Here is a 17,987-nt window from a genome sequence, read left to right on the forward strand (position 1 = left end):
CCTAGGCCATTTCATGTATTTCATTTGTACTTTTTTTGTTTGTCTGTTTTTTTTTCTTTCTCTTTCTTATTTTCAGGTCTCCAATCTACTTGACATCCTTCATCACTTTCAGCTTCACATTACTGTATACAGTATATTAATAATAATTTCCCTTTTACTTTTTCTAATATTTACTTGAAGTGTGTACATTACTTTGACCTTTGGTGGTGAACACTAACTGTGCTGTTAAAATGTAAAAACTTTGTGTCAGTACTGGCCTGGGAGACCGAGTTATCTTTTGATTATTGTGGTGTTTTTGCAACTACACTGATCCTATAATAACCTACATTTGTCGTGAGAAGGTTTTTAATAGCTATTCAAAGCTCAAGTCACATCCCGTTTCAGTTTACAGTTTGCTGCAATAATCCAGACAGGCAAATGACAGGAATTCCCTGTTCCAGTACCGGCTGAACACTGAAACACACTCCTCTCAATGCTGAAATCCCTATTGTTCTCTATATCCTCTGTATCATCCTTATTGTAAAGCCAAATGCTACAAATCAAGTGGGAAATTGGATCTTTCCCGTGATTATATTATCAGTGATTAAAAATCACAGTAAGGAGTGCTGAGCTGTTGTTTCATTTTATTGTGCTATAAGACAAGATAGCGGCCCCAGGCAGCCTCAGACCCTTAGCTTGAGAGGCTTTTAATATCCTTTCCGGCTGAAAAATGAGGTTAACATGTTTGTAACATCTCTGCTATCATGTCAATTTAAATACAATAGTTTTAAAAAATAAGTTTTATAGTATGTGAACTAACCATTTAGATCCTAATAAAGTAAAAAGGGCAGGGGTCTAAGTGTGTAAAAGTCCAAAAAAGGCAAAAAGCACACAAGCAAAGAAAAATGTAGTGGAGTTGCTCAAAGCAACTAAAGCAGCAATACTGAGCCAAAATGAAGAATAGCTAAAGAGTTGAAGCCAAGGGCAAAATGTGCTTAGAGGGTGTGATTTACAGTAGAGCCCCAAGACTACTTCTGTCCTTTTAGCCCTCTCTTTATTCATTATTTCAGTCATTTGTCATCTCCATAAAAGGGGAATTATATCTGTTGCTGACATATTTGTTTTCTGCTTTGGATTAGCTCCTCCATCTTCTGAACTACCAGAAACCATCCAACACCCGAAACATCTTTGGTATAGGCATGTAAATGCCTATTACTTACACTGTTAACATCTTCTTTCATTATTTGCAAAGTTGGATTTACTTCATTACTGCTCAGAATATCAGATTCTATTTAAGCCAATAGTTTTATGTAAATACATCCTAGTCACCTTGTCTATCACTTTTTTTCACATTTCACTTTTTGTTAACTCCCATAACTATCTCACGTATTCAAAAATGTATGTATTTTGCTTCCTATAGCTGGGATTAAACTTGAAAGTTTTTTTTTATCTACTTATCTTCATTTTAAATTATTTTCCAGCAAAGCATACACTCCTCCAGATGTTCTGTCTCACAAGACTAATGAAGTGTTTTTATTAACTTTTATCTCTCTTTCTGGCCAGTACAATGTAGCGCTAAATCACAGCTCTGCTTTCTGATTTTTTGTGGCTGCATCGGTGCATTTGTGATCCGACCTGGCATTGAATTGTGTCATGCTCTGGGGATATTTCTGCTTTGTACCTGATACTGCTATGGTAAGTTCCCTACTGAAGCAGGCTCAGTTTTACAATAATTTTAATAATAAAAGTAAAATTGCACTAGAAAAAATAAATGTTTCCAATTGCTTTTGCAACCTTGTAACACTAAATCTTAAATAACTGCAGTTAAGAGGCATACATTTTTAAAGGAACACTACATGATAATGGCATTTCTTATTACTTGACATTTTCAAATTACTGGGACAATTGGGATAAAATATAAGCATCATTATATTTACAATATGTTGAAAGAATCTCACTGCACTGTTCACTTGGGAAATAATTTCTCTGCTATTGCTCATTTATTCTCTGCAATTGCTTATTTGTATTCTGTGGTTTACTTTTTATACAGGTATCAAACACAGTTTAATAGCATCAATTGTCATCAAGCAGACATAAAAGTGTCTTTGCCAAGATTGTTTCCTTAGAAATCATATATAATGCAGTTTCTATGAAATTTAAAAAGTTTGATTCTTTACTGTAGAAGTTATAATAGTAAATAAATTGCATACATACACTCTCCGTCCTTCTAAGTCTAACTCAGGGCCATAAGGGCTTCCACAACAAGACAGGACAATGCAGGCCCATTCGCACCCACACTCACATTGGACCAATTTGGAATTGCATATTTACTTTATGTACAGGTCTTTGGGGTGTGAGTGTAGTAATGAATGCAGTATATATGTATATTTTGATTTATTTTTAATTTTATACTGTGCAGATTCTGTTTTAAAGGTTTTCTTTTTGCTTAAATTTATTTTTAGAAAGTTTTATTTTTTATTTTCCTTATTCTCTATGTCCACCGTCATATGCCTGTATAATGCCTCATTGTGACTGTGACTGCCAAATCGGAAGTTATTTATACTTTTATAATTACATTTTTCTTCCTTTTAAGTCAGTCTAGTATGTGTTCAGACCACAGAGTGTGTGTATGTATATATATATATATATATATATATATATATATATACAGGGTGGGCCATTTATATGGATACACCTTCATAAAATGGTAATGGTTGGTGATATTAACTTCCTGTTTGTGGCACATTAGTATATGTGAGGGGGGAAACTTTTCAAGATGGGTAGTGACCATGGTGGCCATTTGGAAGTCGGCCATTTTGGATCCAACTTTTGTTTTTTCAATAGGAAGAGGGTCATGTGACACATCACTTATTGGGAATTTCACAAGAAAAACAATGGTGTTCTTGGTTTTAACGTAACTTTATTCTTTTATGAGTTATTTACAAGTTTCTGACCACTTCTAAAATGTCTTCATAGTGCTGCCCATTGTGTTGGATTGTCAATGCAACCCTCTTCTCCCACTCTTCACACACTGATAGCAACACCGCAGGAGAAATGCTAGCACAGGCTTCCAGTATCTGTAGTTTCAGGTGCTGCACATCTCGTATCTTCACAGCATAGACAATTACCTTCAGATGACCCCAAAGATAAAAGTCTAAGGGGGTCAGATTGGGAGACCTTGGGGGCCATTCAACTGGCCCACGACGATCAATCCACTTTCCAGGAATCTGTTCATCTAGGAATGCTCGGACCTGACACCCATAATGTGGTGGTGCACCATCTTGCTGGAAAAACTCAGGGAACGTGCCAGCTTCAGTGCATAAAGAGGGAAACACATCATCTTGTAGCAATTTCGCATATCCAGTGGCCTTGAGGTTTCCATTGATAAAGAATGGCCCCACTATCTTTGTACTCCACATACCACACCATACCTTCAATTTTTTTGTTGCAACAGTCTTGGAGGGATCTATCCAATGTGGGTTAGTGTCAGACCAATAGCAGTGGTTTTGTTTGTTAACTTCACCATTCACATAAAAGTTTGCCTCATCACTGAACAAAATCTGGAAGCCTGTGCTAGCATTTCTCCTTCGGTGTTGCTATCAGTGTGTGAAGAGTGGGAGAAGAGGGTTGCATTGACAATCCAACACAATGGGCAGCACATTGAACACATTTTATAAGTGTTCAGAAACTTGTAAATAACTCATGAAAGAATAAAGTTACGTTAAAACCAAGCACACCATTGTTTTTCTTGTGAAATTCCCAATAAGTTTGATGTTTCACACGACCCTCTTCCTATTGAAAAAACAAAAGTTGGATCCAAAATGGCCGACTTCCAAATGGCCACCATGGTCACCACCCATCTTGAAAAGTTTCCCCCCTCACATATAGTAATGTGCCACAAACAGGAAGTTAATATCACCAACCATTCCCATTTTATTAAGGTGTATCCATATAAATGGCCCACCTGTATATATATATATATATATATATATATATATATATATCTTTTATAAAAAAAAATCCTGGAGAGAAACAGTAGGGCAACGAGAAAACAGAGATTGGCCACGAAGCCAAAAGGAGACCTTAAACATGAGACTTTGTGCCAAGAGATTGACCCAGGACCATCTTGCGATGACATAGAACATGAGATTCTTGCAAGACACGCCCTACTTACAATCAAATAAGAGCACAGGCAGCAATACACTCAGTCGTGTTTTGGCTTTGGGCACACATAGATCCAGAGTTCTCAGCGCTTATAAAGCCTATAAGGACAATACATTATAAATGAAACGTAGACGACTAAGCGAAGAAGAAAGCAGCGCGGAGAAAAGAGACTCAAAAGCATTGGAGAGACAAAAAAGAAAAAGAATAATCTAGGTTCAAATTCAGAAAATAAGGAAAGTAATTAACAGCCTGGAACAAGTGGAATTGAAAAAAAACCACATCCAATCCGGACGTTGGCGCTATACAGATGCAGAGAAGGTTAAAGATTATGAAAGCAGTGGAATTCGAAAGGCTCAAAGAAAAAATGGCGCGATACATGTGATGAAAGTTAAAGAATATGAAAGTAGGAAAATTAGAAAGTATTAAAAAAGAAAGTAAAGATGGCCATAGTGCAAACAAACGGAAATTATTACTTGAAAAGGGGAAAGTAAGCACCACGCACCAGGTGTCATTGAAAAAAAAGCAGGATAAAGCAAGGTCAGAAATAAAAGACAGAGTAGAAAACAAAGTAAAATGTCATAAAGAGGTTAGAAAACAATGGGGCCAAACACATGCAGAGCAGGTTAGAGATAATGAAAGCTGGAATTCAAAAGATGCAAAAAAAACGTAGACGCGAAACACATGCAGAGCAAGATACAGAATATGAAAGCGGAAAAAAACGACAGTGTCAAAACAAAGAAAGTAAATGTCGCATTAGTGCAAAGAAAGAGAAATTATTACTCGGAGAAATAAGGAAAAGGCAAATAGAGATTGAATATATGGACACACGTGATATGTCAGTTACCCCAACACTTAATCGTTCCATTGTCCATGGATGCACACTGTTCACCGGACACTCCTTTCACAAGAGAGGTTTTGTCCAATCGTGGAATCCTTGTTAGCGTCTCCTTGTCGTTCTTTTTCTCCACTCTGGGCTCCTTGTGTTGCTTTGACCTAGGCACGCCTCACTTTTCGTCTGCCAGCTTTGCTCGGTCCTTTCATGCAGCTTCCCTCAGTCGCTAGACTCACAACCGTCTTCTTGTGGAGCTGTCTATTCCTCCCTTGGGGTAAGTGTTGCTGTCCATATCCCTTACGTCGCACCAGCCACATACCCCAGTCTGCCAGTGAGCCCCTGTGCTCTCCGTGAGTCTTGGCAATGTTCTCAGTGGACTGTCTCTTTTGCCTTGTCCTGCCCAGGAGTTTTATGGACTTCAGTCCCTGCCATTATCAGTTCTGGACAATCAGATTAAACAATGGCACATCTACATTTCCTGGGTTTAACAATTAATGAAAACACAAGTTAACAAAATGTATTGTTACCAATCATGAATAAGTACAGATATGCTGATTAGAAACCAATAGCGTCAGGCATGTAAATTTCCAAGTCAGGTAAATACAGACATCCTCCAAAGAAGGAGCAGTTCTGTTATCACAACTTGGTATTGTTTGTAATCTCAACCAGCCAAAAACTTCAAAGTGGTGACTTCTTTGCAATACAGCAAATACCTACAATCTGCATACAGCCTTTTAACTTCTCACCCCCAGTGCCAACAATAGGTGTCTATTGCCTGTTCATCTGCTGGGTTTTAAATGTAATATTGACATGTTTCTTTTCCTAAGAGAGAAATGGAATGACTCAGTGTACAAATAAATGTCCCCCTCTGACATCTAGCATCAGGTTTCATTTCAGTTTATTGATGTCTGTTCTGCCTTCGACTTTGCTTCTAATTTTGCCCTTTTGTTTTTTGGCCTGATGGTTTGCTTCCTTTTGGTACTTACCTGTTTGCTCTCCTGAAATGCTTCTAAGCTCACATAATCATTTCTTGGTTATTTCACCCTGCTCACAATAATCCCTGGATGTGGAGTCTTACTACAGTGAGTGGCAATCCAGAGAACCAAATGAAATTTTTGTATAAAATCTGGAGAAAAGGCAAACTTCATATAGTCACTTTAAGGATTCAGTGGTAAGCAATGTCCTGTTTCAATGAGGTGCTTAACAGAAAAGATCTCTGTATTTAAATTAAAAAAATGAAAAATGTCTCCAGAACCCATAAATAAAGACAGATTAAAAATCGTCCCCATCATTCACTAAAAATGGTAGTTTTGCCTAACAAAATGCACTTGTCCACAGAGTGGTCTGTGATTTTTAGAGGTGGCAACAGTAAGTCCGACTTTTTTCAGCAAAGGCATACATCCTCAGTAGGCATTGTTTTACATTTTTTAATCATGTACCTTCAATTTTTATCTATCCTAAGCCTCATTTTAGCTTTAAGTTGTAAATTTTCCCCCTCTATGGCTTTCTGTTATGTCTTTCCCTTTTATTTTCTACAACAAATCATACCCATGAGATGTAAAAGGTAAACATGCTTAGAGATTACAAACAAGGTGAAGAGGACAAGTGGCCTTCTATTGTAGTCTCTGAATAATAAATAGAATCAATGGCCAAAAAATTAGTCACCACCTTTGTAAGAAGTGATAAATACTCCAGACACTAACAGATGGCACCCCAGTATGAAAACTGTCCTACTAATAGCAGTATCGTGTTCTATGGGGTGTGTAGAAGAAGTAAAGTTGTGCCATGTGTATTTAGTCCTGCCAGGGGAAAATGGGTCAGATTACAGACATGAAGGACTGGCAGAAAGGGGTTATTGCGTTGGGCCATGCCAAGGGCATAGCATACAAGAAACTGCTGACTTTGCAAGTGAGTCAAAATGTACTGTCCAGCAGTGACGTACATCGTGGATAACTGCTAATTGTCTTCACAACTAAAGAAGGTGCTGACAGATAAGGACTGTTGCCATGTATCATGCATTCCAATAATTTAACGCTTACATTACTTCTGCAAACTCATGACGACCTGTAGTTTGCAGTAATAAGTGGTATTAGAAGGAGGACCCTTCTTCTGAAAGCATTCACAAACCCCTTGCCAGAAACACACCCAGCTATGTACAGGACACTACCCACCTCCTTAAAAAACTTGCTGCCCTAGACACCATTTCTGAGGGAGCCTGCCTTGTTACAATGGATGTGGAGGCATTATACACAAACATCCCCCATGATGATGGAACTGTGGCCTGTCAGACGTACCTGCAACAACATGGCTTACAAACAGAGCCCGTGATACAATTGATAAAATTCATATTAACTCACAATGTGTTTTCTTTTGGTCAGGACATTTACTTACAACTAATGGAAACTGCAATGGGATGTCATTTGGCACCCCACTACGCAGACTTATTCATGGCAAGATTAGAACAGGACTTCTTGTCAACATGTTCGATAAAACCAATGCTTTACCTTTGCTACATAGATGACATTCTTATAATCTGAACCACAAACGAAAAAGACCTTTTTTGCTTCTATAGGAATTACAATTCATTCCACCCCAACATATAACTTAAATTACATTACAGTAGAGTCTCGCTTATCCTACCTTTGCTTATCCAACATTCTGTATTATCCGACGTCCCTCCGCAAAAAAAAAAAAAAATATGCATCAATCGGCAAAAAGAACTGCAAGTTGAGAGCGTGAGCGTAGTCTATTTTTTGTTGCTCCTGACTCTGCCGCAGCTAATTACAGTGGAACCTCGGTTTGCGAGCATAACTTGTTCTGGAAATGTGCTTGCAGTCCAAAGCACTCGTACAGTATATCAGTGCGAATTTCCCCATAAGAAATAATGGAAACTCAGATGATTCGTTCCACAACCCAAAACTATTCATATAAAAATGATTAATCTATACTAATAAAAGGCAAAGCCCTCACTCACTCACTCACTAACTCACTCACTCACTCACTCACTCACTCACTGACTCGCTCACTCACTGACTCATCACTAATTCTCCAACTTCCCGTGTGGGTGGAAGGCTGAAATTTGGCAGGTTCATTCCTTACAGCTTCCTTACAAAAGTTGGGCAGGTTTTATATCAAAATTCTACGCGTAATGGTCATAACTGGAAGCAGTTTTTCTCCATTTACTGTAATGAAGATGGGCTTCAACGCCGTGAGGGCGGAGTTTCGTGTGACATCATCACGCCTCCCACGTAATCACGCAGTACATAGAAAACCAGGAAGACCTCCAAAAAGCGCTGAAGAAAACATGCATTATATAATTGAGAAGGCAGCGAAACAATAAGAAGCGGCGGTGACATATACAACCATATTCATGAGTTCTGCTACTTCGGAAACAAAGCACGATGTAAACCTACACTTTAAATTAAGTTCATAGACAGGCTGCCGCTGGCGTTTGTAATTTAGTGCCTGCCCATATAAGGCCGTCCGAATCCAATAGCAAACTGCCACAGGTAAATATTCACGGGTGAAGGACTGTGCTTATGGAGAGGAAGATGAGATGGTCAGGGTGGTGTTTGACACAAACTCAGCGAAACTGCAAGAGAAAGTTTTAAGTGCCAGGACTAAGGTAACATTAAATACAGCTATGGACATAGCACGAGATGGCACCAGCACAGCTGGGAACCTTCGATGCATGTACACCGAGTGGCTCACGTGAACTGGCGCAGTGCACAGATAAAAAGCAACAGTTCCAAACGCTGAACAAAAACCGAATTACACAATTGAAAAGGCAGCAAAAAATATGAAGCGTTTGATACATACAAGCATATTCATAAATCCAACTACTGCGGAAACAAAGCACACGGTGGAAAAAGTCAATGTCCCGCTAAAGGAAGACAGTGTAAAAACCCGTGCATGCAGTGTGTCAGGTCTCAGATAAAGAAGAAGACGAGCTGTTTATTGATGCAATAAGAAACGAATCGATGAATGAAACCTGTCATCTGTACAACGATTGACAAACACAGAATGTAACTTGAACACAACACATCCTACAAATACGAACCTGATTGAAAGAAATAATGATAATCAAATCCTTGATGACAGCAACACTCAGTAACACTCACAAAACAAATACTGTATATTGACAGTCATGTTACGTTATTTTTAAAATGTTCCCTTTTCTTTTCTAGCTTTTTAACACACTACTTCTCCGCTGCGATACGCGGGTATATATATATATGTATATATATATTCTGATCTACATACTCAAATAATGGATACTTTATTCGCCATCAATGATTGTTTTGGTAAAGCCATACTCAGTGTATTCATTAGATGAATGGTAAAAAGTAAGAGCGAGGGAGGATGCAGGCTGTAGTGCGGCGTCAACTCTATCTGAATTAAGCGATCACATTTGAAAAAATATATCTTTTCAAGTTCTATTTAGTCCATATGTGTCAAACTCAAGGGCCGCGGGCCACATCCGGCCCGGCGTGTAATTATATCCGGCCGCGAGATCATTTTATATACTGTATTATTGTTATTAATGGCCGGGTATATGAAGCGCTGGTAACACAATAAACTACAGATCCCATAATGCAGCGCTTCAGCTGCCTTGCCGTACACTTACCGCGTTAATCAAGTCTACCTTATGATGCTGCAAGTTGTTGCGAAGCTAGAGTTATTGCGCACTGAGTTTGCAGGGCGCTTTGGTGACTTTGAAGAACAAAAAAAGTCCGTCTACATGCGGCTCGAACCTTGTGCATGTTTGGTAGCACATATCTGTGTGAGAAGCTCTTCTCAGTGATAAAGACTAACAAAACAGCACACAGGAGTCGCCTCACTGATGAGCACCTGCAATCCATCCTGAGAATCTCCACAACTCAGAACCTCACACCAAACAGAAACAAACTTGTGGCCAAAAAAAGATGCCAGGCGTCCAGCTCTAAAATGACATATGAGCAAAGACAACTGAATGATTTGATTTGTTATTGCGTAAGGCGGAGTCAACCATTTTAACAAACAGCGTATTGCACTGATACTGAAATAGCTGTGTGTGTATATATGTAGATATGTATGTATATGTATATATATGTTTATATATGTGTGTGTGTATGTATGTATATATATATATATTTATTTGTGTGTATATATGTGTGTGTATGTATGTATGTGTGTGTATATATGTGTGTGTATATATGTAGATATATATGTATGTATATATGTGTATATGTATAGATATGTATACTGTATATATATATATGTTTATGTGTGTGTGTGTAAATATATATATATATATATATATATATATGACAACAACACTCATCACTCACAACAGTGACAAAACAATTACATTGACAATCATGTTACGTTCTTTTCAAAATGTTTCCTTTTCTTTTTCATTGCTTCTTTAATACACTACTTCTCCGCTGTGAAGCGCGGGTATTTTGCTAGTCTATAATAATAAAAGGCAAAGCCCTCACTCACTCGCTCACTCACTCACTCACTGACTCATCACTAATTCTCCAACTTCCCGTGTAGGTAGAAGGCTGAAATTTGGCAGGCTTATTCCTTACAGCTTACTTACAAAAGTTAAGCAGGTTTCATTTCGAAATTCTACACGTAACAGACATAACGGTCGATAACGTTCGACAACGTCCGCCATGTTGAACTTTCTTATTTATGGCCCCATCTTCACGAAATTTGGTAGGTGGCTTCCCTGAGCTAACCAAAACCGATGTACGTACTTATTTCGGTGGTATGATGCCACTGTCGGCCGCCATATTCAATTTTCCAAACGTCACTAATTCTCCAACTTCCCATGTAGGTAGAAGGCTGAAATTTGGCAGGCTCATTCCTTACATCTTACTTACAAAAGTTAAGCAGGTTTCACTTCGAAATTCTATGCGTAATAGTCATAACGGTCAACAACGTCCACCATGTTGTACTTTCTTATTTATGGCCCCATCTTCTCGAAATTTGGTAGGCGGCTTCCCTGCACTAACCAAAACCAATGTACGTACTTATTTCGGTGGTATGATGCCACTGTCGGCCGCCATATTGAACTTTTCAACAGTCTTTGTTACTTATGGGTCTTCAAGAAATTTGGTACACGGGTTCCCAAAGCTAACTGAATCCTACTTACGTACATATATACGTCCATAGCCTGCACCTCGGTCACCGTGTGAGGTGGCGTTGTGTCCCCCATCCCAACGTCTCCCACGTTGTTGGCTGGCTGCCTGCCTATATAAGACCGTCCGTCGCTCCGGTCTCTACATTCCCTTCCTTGCTTCACCACGGGATTCACGTCTCCCTACTGATAACTACAGCCTTTTTGTTTAATCCACGGCTTCTCCGCTGTTTTATTGTTTGTTTATTACAATTATAGTTATTGTATAGGTATTTTACACTTACTTTACATTGCTCAGGTACCCGTTTCCTTTATCATTCCAACCCCCATTACCATGTCTATCGAGATGATCACTATCGATCAAAGAACTGTCACTCACCGAGTGGTTTCCATGCCTGGAGATACCACCTACCTTTTCCATTCTCTTTGTTACATATTGCACGGCCATATGAGGCTCACTCTTGATATCCGGAGGAAGATTCTGTCTTATGTATTGAATGACTGGGACAGGTTTAAGGTGTGAACTGATGACGGTACAGGAGATAATTATACTACACAGGAGCACTATAAGAGTGAAATGCTTAAGCCCTTCACCTATGGTTCTGCATGTGAGTTGATGGCTGCCGCTGAATTGTTCAGTTGTCGCTTTAAAATGTACCGAAATGGCCAAATAGTTTACACCTTTCGACAACCGCCAATGCCTCTTAAACATCTTAGATTCACAGGTGACGATTTCAGTAGTGGACACTGTGATGTTTATGAATGTTTAAACTCTCAAAAGCTGGATGTGATTTTATCAATGAAACCGGTTGTGTGCTTACAACGCTTGACAGATGCCAAATGTCACTTCAACACAACAAATCCTGCAAATACTGTCGTAATTGAAACAAACATGAAACTGAAACCGATTATGACAGCAGCAATCCAAGCTGTGACATTTGAGACAAGATTACTGTTCACATGGCCAACTGTAAGTTACATGCTCAAGAGTAAGCTCAGCACACAGCTTGGTCATGTTACAACCAGAGGGCCGAACTGACAACATGGTATACAAAGAGATCCTTAACAAATAATTATTGGCATATTTTCCCTCAGTTTAAAAAGGTTTAATTTTCTTCTTAATAAAAATTTTAATGCAGTACAAAGTGCGGGTATTTTGCTAGTACAAAATATAAAGTAAAAATACATAAAGCAAATTAACCTGCACTTTACCTTTGAAAAGAATCATGGCTGGTGTGAGTGAGTTTCTAAACTCTTGTGGGATTCCACCCTGTGGGACGAAATGTGGAAGAGCATCCCGAAGCAATCGCAGTCTCCCAGCGCTGTAGCAGTTCAATGTAAAAGCCAATCCGAAAAGATCGCGGACATGCTATAAGCGCCTGCCGTTGATGGGCGATACAAGGAACAAGGGACATTATAAATGCGCTGGGCTCAGTATTACTTTCCCCCCGACCCTGCCTGACTGCTGTGTCTGTGTATAGGAGAATGAAAGATCCTGCTACATTAAATAACCTCGCTGTTGCTGTTTCAAGCTTAATAAAGCTGATGTTGCTAAAAGTACTGAGACTCAGCTTCGAGTTCTTGGGTGCAAGACGGGGACTCGCACGTCACAAACACACAAACACACACACGTAGTCACAATGCTGTAGTAAACAGTATACGCTTGTACGGATGTTGACTATATTAGTGACGGAGTTAAGGCTAGAAACTGCAATTAATTACATTGAGCAACAAGAAGCTACAGGAATTGACCTAATGATGCTGCAAAGATGGCGAGACTTCACAGTGAAGAAGCGGCACTCGTCAGGAAAGCAGACTACGATCAAAAATGTCTTTAAATCATCACAGGACTGAACTTTTTAAGTACAGTACATACTGTATTTAATGTCAGACAATTCTGTAACTGTAAGTTCATTTTTTCAGTTAATTTATTCTGTTGTTTTGTTGTAAAACATGATTATTAGGTTCGTAATGTGTAAAATTATAACATAGTTTGACATTTTTCCTAACACCTGCCATTATCCAACATTTTCACTTATCCAACATTCGGCCGGCCCGTTTATGTCGGATAAGCGAGACTCTACTGTATTCACAAACAGAAATCAGCTTTCTGGACATTACCATTCGCATAAAGGATGGTACCCTTATGACCTCTATTTTTCACAAATAACAGACAGGCGGACATATCTAAGAAATGACAGTTTCCACCCAAAGCATATATGGAACTCCATCAACTACAGCCAAGCAATACGTTACAACCGTATTTGCTCAGACCCAGTGGATCGGGACACACAACTGCAGAAACTCAGTACAGACTTCATGAAACAAGGATAAGCTCCCGAATCAACAGACCTACAAATCAGGAGAGCTACGGTTATACCCAGAGAAAACCTTCTGGAATACAAAGGTGCAGAAACCAAGAACCGGGTTTCACTAGTTGTAACTTATCATCCACATCTGGAAACATTTCGCAAAATTATGAAAGAGCTTCAACCCATGGTACAGAAAAACAATAAACTGAAGGATATATTCATAGAACCTCCCCTCCATGCATACAGACAACCACTAAACCTCAAACAACTGATTGTTCAAAACTCTATGTGTGGCTCAGCAGCAAGTGGCACATCTCCCTGTCCGCAGAACAGGTCTGGCACATTTGCACATATCTACACAGCAGATCAGGTAGTTATACCACATTGCCAGCAGGAGCATAAAATAAAGGGTTTGTTCCCATGCAAATCTGCTAATGTGGTCTACCTAATCATGTGCATAAGGTGTCCCAACACTGGACTGTATGTAGGGGAAACTTGTCAGACACTGCGCCAGCAAATGAACTCATATAGATTTCATATTACTCAGAACAGTGTTGATCTTCCGGTGGCAGCACACTTTAACAGTAATGGCCACAGCATAGAGGATCTGATCCCAACAGGAGCGGAGAGAATGGGAATACAAACTTATGCTTAAATTCAATACTCTACAAAATGGTCTGAATAGAGACAAGAGTTTTATGAACAGATATGTGGACTAACAGACTGATTGTCCAGCTGACTACATCAGTGGCCTATCTTACAGACAATGCACTTCAAAAAAAACCTTACAGGACTTTCTCTAGTGATGGTTATCTTATCTCTACATTTTATTAGTTCATTGTTCTCTTCTTTCAGGGTTAATTCATCTAAGGTTTATTAATTTTGCTAACATTTGAACAAAAAGGTTGTTAAGATGAACGAAAAAAATCACTTTGCTGTCCCAATATAAGCTAGAGTATTTTTCTTTTTTTTTGTTACACCTTGCCTGATGAAGGGGCCTTAGCTGCCTAGAAAGCTTGCATTTGTAATCTATTTAGTTAGCCAATAAAAGGTGTCATTTAACCTTACTTTCTCCTGGTAAACTGGAGGGTGCCTCAAGAGTTCTGACCATGGACTAACCCTGGATAAGACATACAGTACTTTTTTATACATAGTGTGGTATGGAAACAGTGGTAAGGTGCACATCAGGTAAGCTGATTTATGTTTTCTATTAAATAAAGTGAAGTTATATATTTGAAATCATTCATGTATATCATGGCACTGGAGAGTGGCAACGTGTTGGATGTTGGTTGGACTTGCAAGTAAGAATTTCACTGACAATACTACTACTACTACTACTGCTATTACTACCCATACTCCTTCATTCCACTCCAGCTTAGTGGTGCCAATCAATCTAATGTTCATTTAAAAGAAAAGTGTACTCAAAGGTAGTCTCACTAAATACATATTCCTGGAGACAACCACAAGTGAATTTTGCTTAAAACTGGGTGGGAAGAATTAGATGATCACTGAGAGTCACATTTCTAAACCAATCCAATGCCTCCTGCAGGTGGCACTCAAAGTAGGGACAGTGATTTCGAACTGCAAAGATCAGAGGTGCATTCATTAACCTGGTCTGACATATGGCAAGCTTCTGTTTTTGATGAACAGCCAAACAGTTGAAAAGTCTCCTAAAAACCTTTTTAGACATATAAATGCATTTTCTGTAACATCATATTATACAGTACATTGGTATTTAAAGACATCACTGGACGAGTAGTAAAATTAACATTATGTAGGAGTTGATGTAAGGTTGTAAGAATTGGCAGCTTCCGTATATTCATAAAACTTTGAACAGCAAAATATACTTCTGAAATAAATGGTGTGTCAAACCCTACTAAAGGACTGCCGTTAAGAGAGCTGATAACAAAGAACCACAGGAGATGCAGATTTCAGTACTCATAACACCCAGACAAGGATGCACAGTACTCATCTTCTGACTTCACGTCTAAATGAGTAAAATAAGCTAATTTTACTGTCTAATTGGAAATGCAAGCATGCCATGCCAGGATATAGCCACATCATTTTATCTTGTAGTATATCAATAGACTACAATGCTTATCTAAACTCTATTTGCTGATGTTATGATATATACAGTAGTGATGCAGTAGTCAAAATGGCAGACAGAAGTATTTCTCAAACGTGGAGTATGTGTGTATGTCTATTTGTCTCCTCTGTTGCAGTGCTCATTACAGCATACAAATTAATTATTAAACTTCAGTCACCTTGTGCTACTGAGCTCCTGAATTGATAACAGCAAATTTAGCTTTTTATTTTCTCTTAGCATCTTAGCATCTATTCTTTTTTTCATTTTTATTGGTCCCTCCCTGAAACCCCAACAGTTTAAGCTTCACAGACTGGAGAAATTGTGGCAGGTGTTTTAGAAGAAACACTGTGAGTGTAGCCTTTGCAGCACAAGATTTCTCTGCTACTCCCTACAAACTTATTAACAGGTTGTCCCCAGATGCTCATTTGAAAATCACATTGGGCCACGTGAGACTAATTCAGAATAGACAGAAAGACAGAGAGAATGTACAAACCCAGAATATACATAGGCTAAAAACGGAACGAATGTATATGCATTCAAGCAGTGATTTCACTTCTGTGCCATCTTTAATAACATTATATAATAGCACATAGATAGATAGATAGATAGATAGATAGATAGATAGATAGATAGATAGATAGATAGATAGATAGATAGATAGATAGATAGATAGATAGATAGATAGATACTTTATTAATCCCAAGGGGAAATTCACATAATCCAGCAAACTTGAAAGTACCTACTTATGAGAAGTACCAAGGAGTCATAGTGGACTCATCTTCATTAACATTCAGACATTATATAGAAGCCATTAAGAAGGCCAACAGAATGTGAGGTTATAGCACAATGTTTAGAGTTCAAGTCAAAGTACTTTATTCTCTAATAAGCCACTGGTGAGGAGTATTGTGGTAGAATACCTGGAATATGGTGTGCAGTTTTGGTCTCTGAGCTAGAAAAAAGATATAACAGTGCTTGAAAAGGTCCAGAGAAGAGCAAGAAAGGCTAATTCTGGGACAGAGATGTATAAGTGATGACGATAAGATTAAGAGATGGAGATTAAGAGGCATTAGTAAGAATTAGTATGGTGTATCCTTGCTGTTACATTAAAATAATTTCAACAAGAGCATGGGGCGACAGTTGGAAAATTGTTAATAGTAGATTTCACACAAACGTTAAAAAAGTTTTTTTCTTCAAATGAATAGCAATAAATAGACACATGGAATAAATAACAATTTAGTGTGGTAGAGCAGAACTTTAGGGACATTCAAATCTCGATTTAATGTTATTTTGGAGAAATTAGGTGGTTAGGATTAGCATACTTTATTAAGCTTACAGGCCCATTGTGGTCCAATTTTTATAATGTTGTAATGTTCTAATCAGAACATAAATAATGAAAATTTCTGTGAATAAGAGATCATTTCTTTTCAAATTGGGTGGCACAGTGGAACAATGACAGTGTCTTGCAGTAAGGAGTCTGGAGTTCACATCACAGGTCCTCCCTACATAGTGTCTACATGTTCTCCACGAGCCTACATGGGTTTCCTCCAGTGTGCTCTGGTTTCCTTCCACTGTCAAAAGATATGTAGGTCAGTTGGTGATGGTAAATTGACACTAGTGTGTGATTGGGGTGTGGGTGTGTGATTGTGTTTGCTCAGTAATGGACTAGCGCCAGACCAAAGATTGTTCTTGCCTCGTGCCCTGTGCTAGCTGGGATGGGCTCCACCCTCTGCATGACCCAGGTCTGGATTGAAGTGAGTCATCAAATGACATGACATTGTAAAATTAGAGCCTATCTAACAATTTCATATTGTTATAAAATTAACTTCATCTTATCTCAGATTCTCCTGGAGTCAGTTTTGTAAAACTTGTGTACACACAATAAGAGGCCTGTAATGTGTGTATACTTTTTTCCACAGAAAAGTTGGGATTTATAAAGAAAATTTTGATGGCAGAACTTGTGTATGATTAATGTAACTCTGATCTATCCATATGCAACATTTTGGAGAAAGAGGGAAATGATGAAACCCTTGCTAAAGTATGGAAATGCAATCATTCCAGATAAATGATGACTTATGCCTATAATTATTCATTTCAACAAGCTGTTATTATAATGTGTGTTGATGTGACAAACATATTAATCCTGAAAGTATGACATATAGTCTCTATTTTAGTTGTCTTTTAAGATGGCCAATGCTATGTATTCGCAGTGAAGAACTTACTTGGGTTTTCCTCAGTTTATATTGGCTACCTACGGTCGCTTCTCAAGTTTAGAAACCAATGCCATCCATTGTTGTTAGTAACTGAATTAAGTAATAGTGCAGGCATGATTCGAACCTTGCATACAAAAAGTTATAAATATCATGCCCTGATGTTTTTTTTTTTTGGTGCTACTCTTTTTTGATGATGACAGGCTTATGAGCTGATTTAGGCTTCAAAAAACCATTGTCTTGGAACAATGTGCTGAATCGGGCCTAGTATTACAAAGAC

The sequence above is a fragment of the Polypterus senegalus genome, chromosome 4 (assembly GCF_016835505.1).
Source record: "Polypterus senegalus isolate Bchr_013 chromosome 4, ASM1683550v1, whole genome shotgun sequence".
Lineage (NCBI taxonomy): Eukaryota > Metazoa > Chordata > Cladistia > Polypteriformes > Polypteridae > Polypterus > Polypterus senegalus.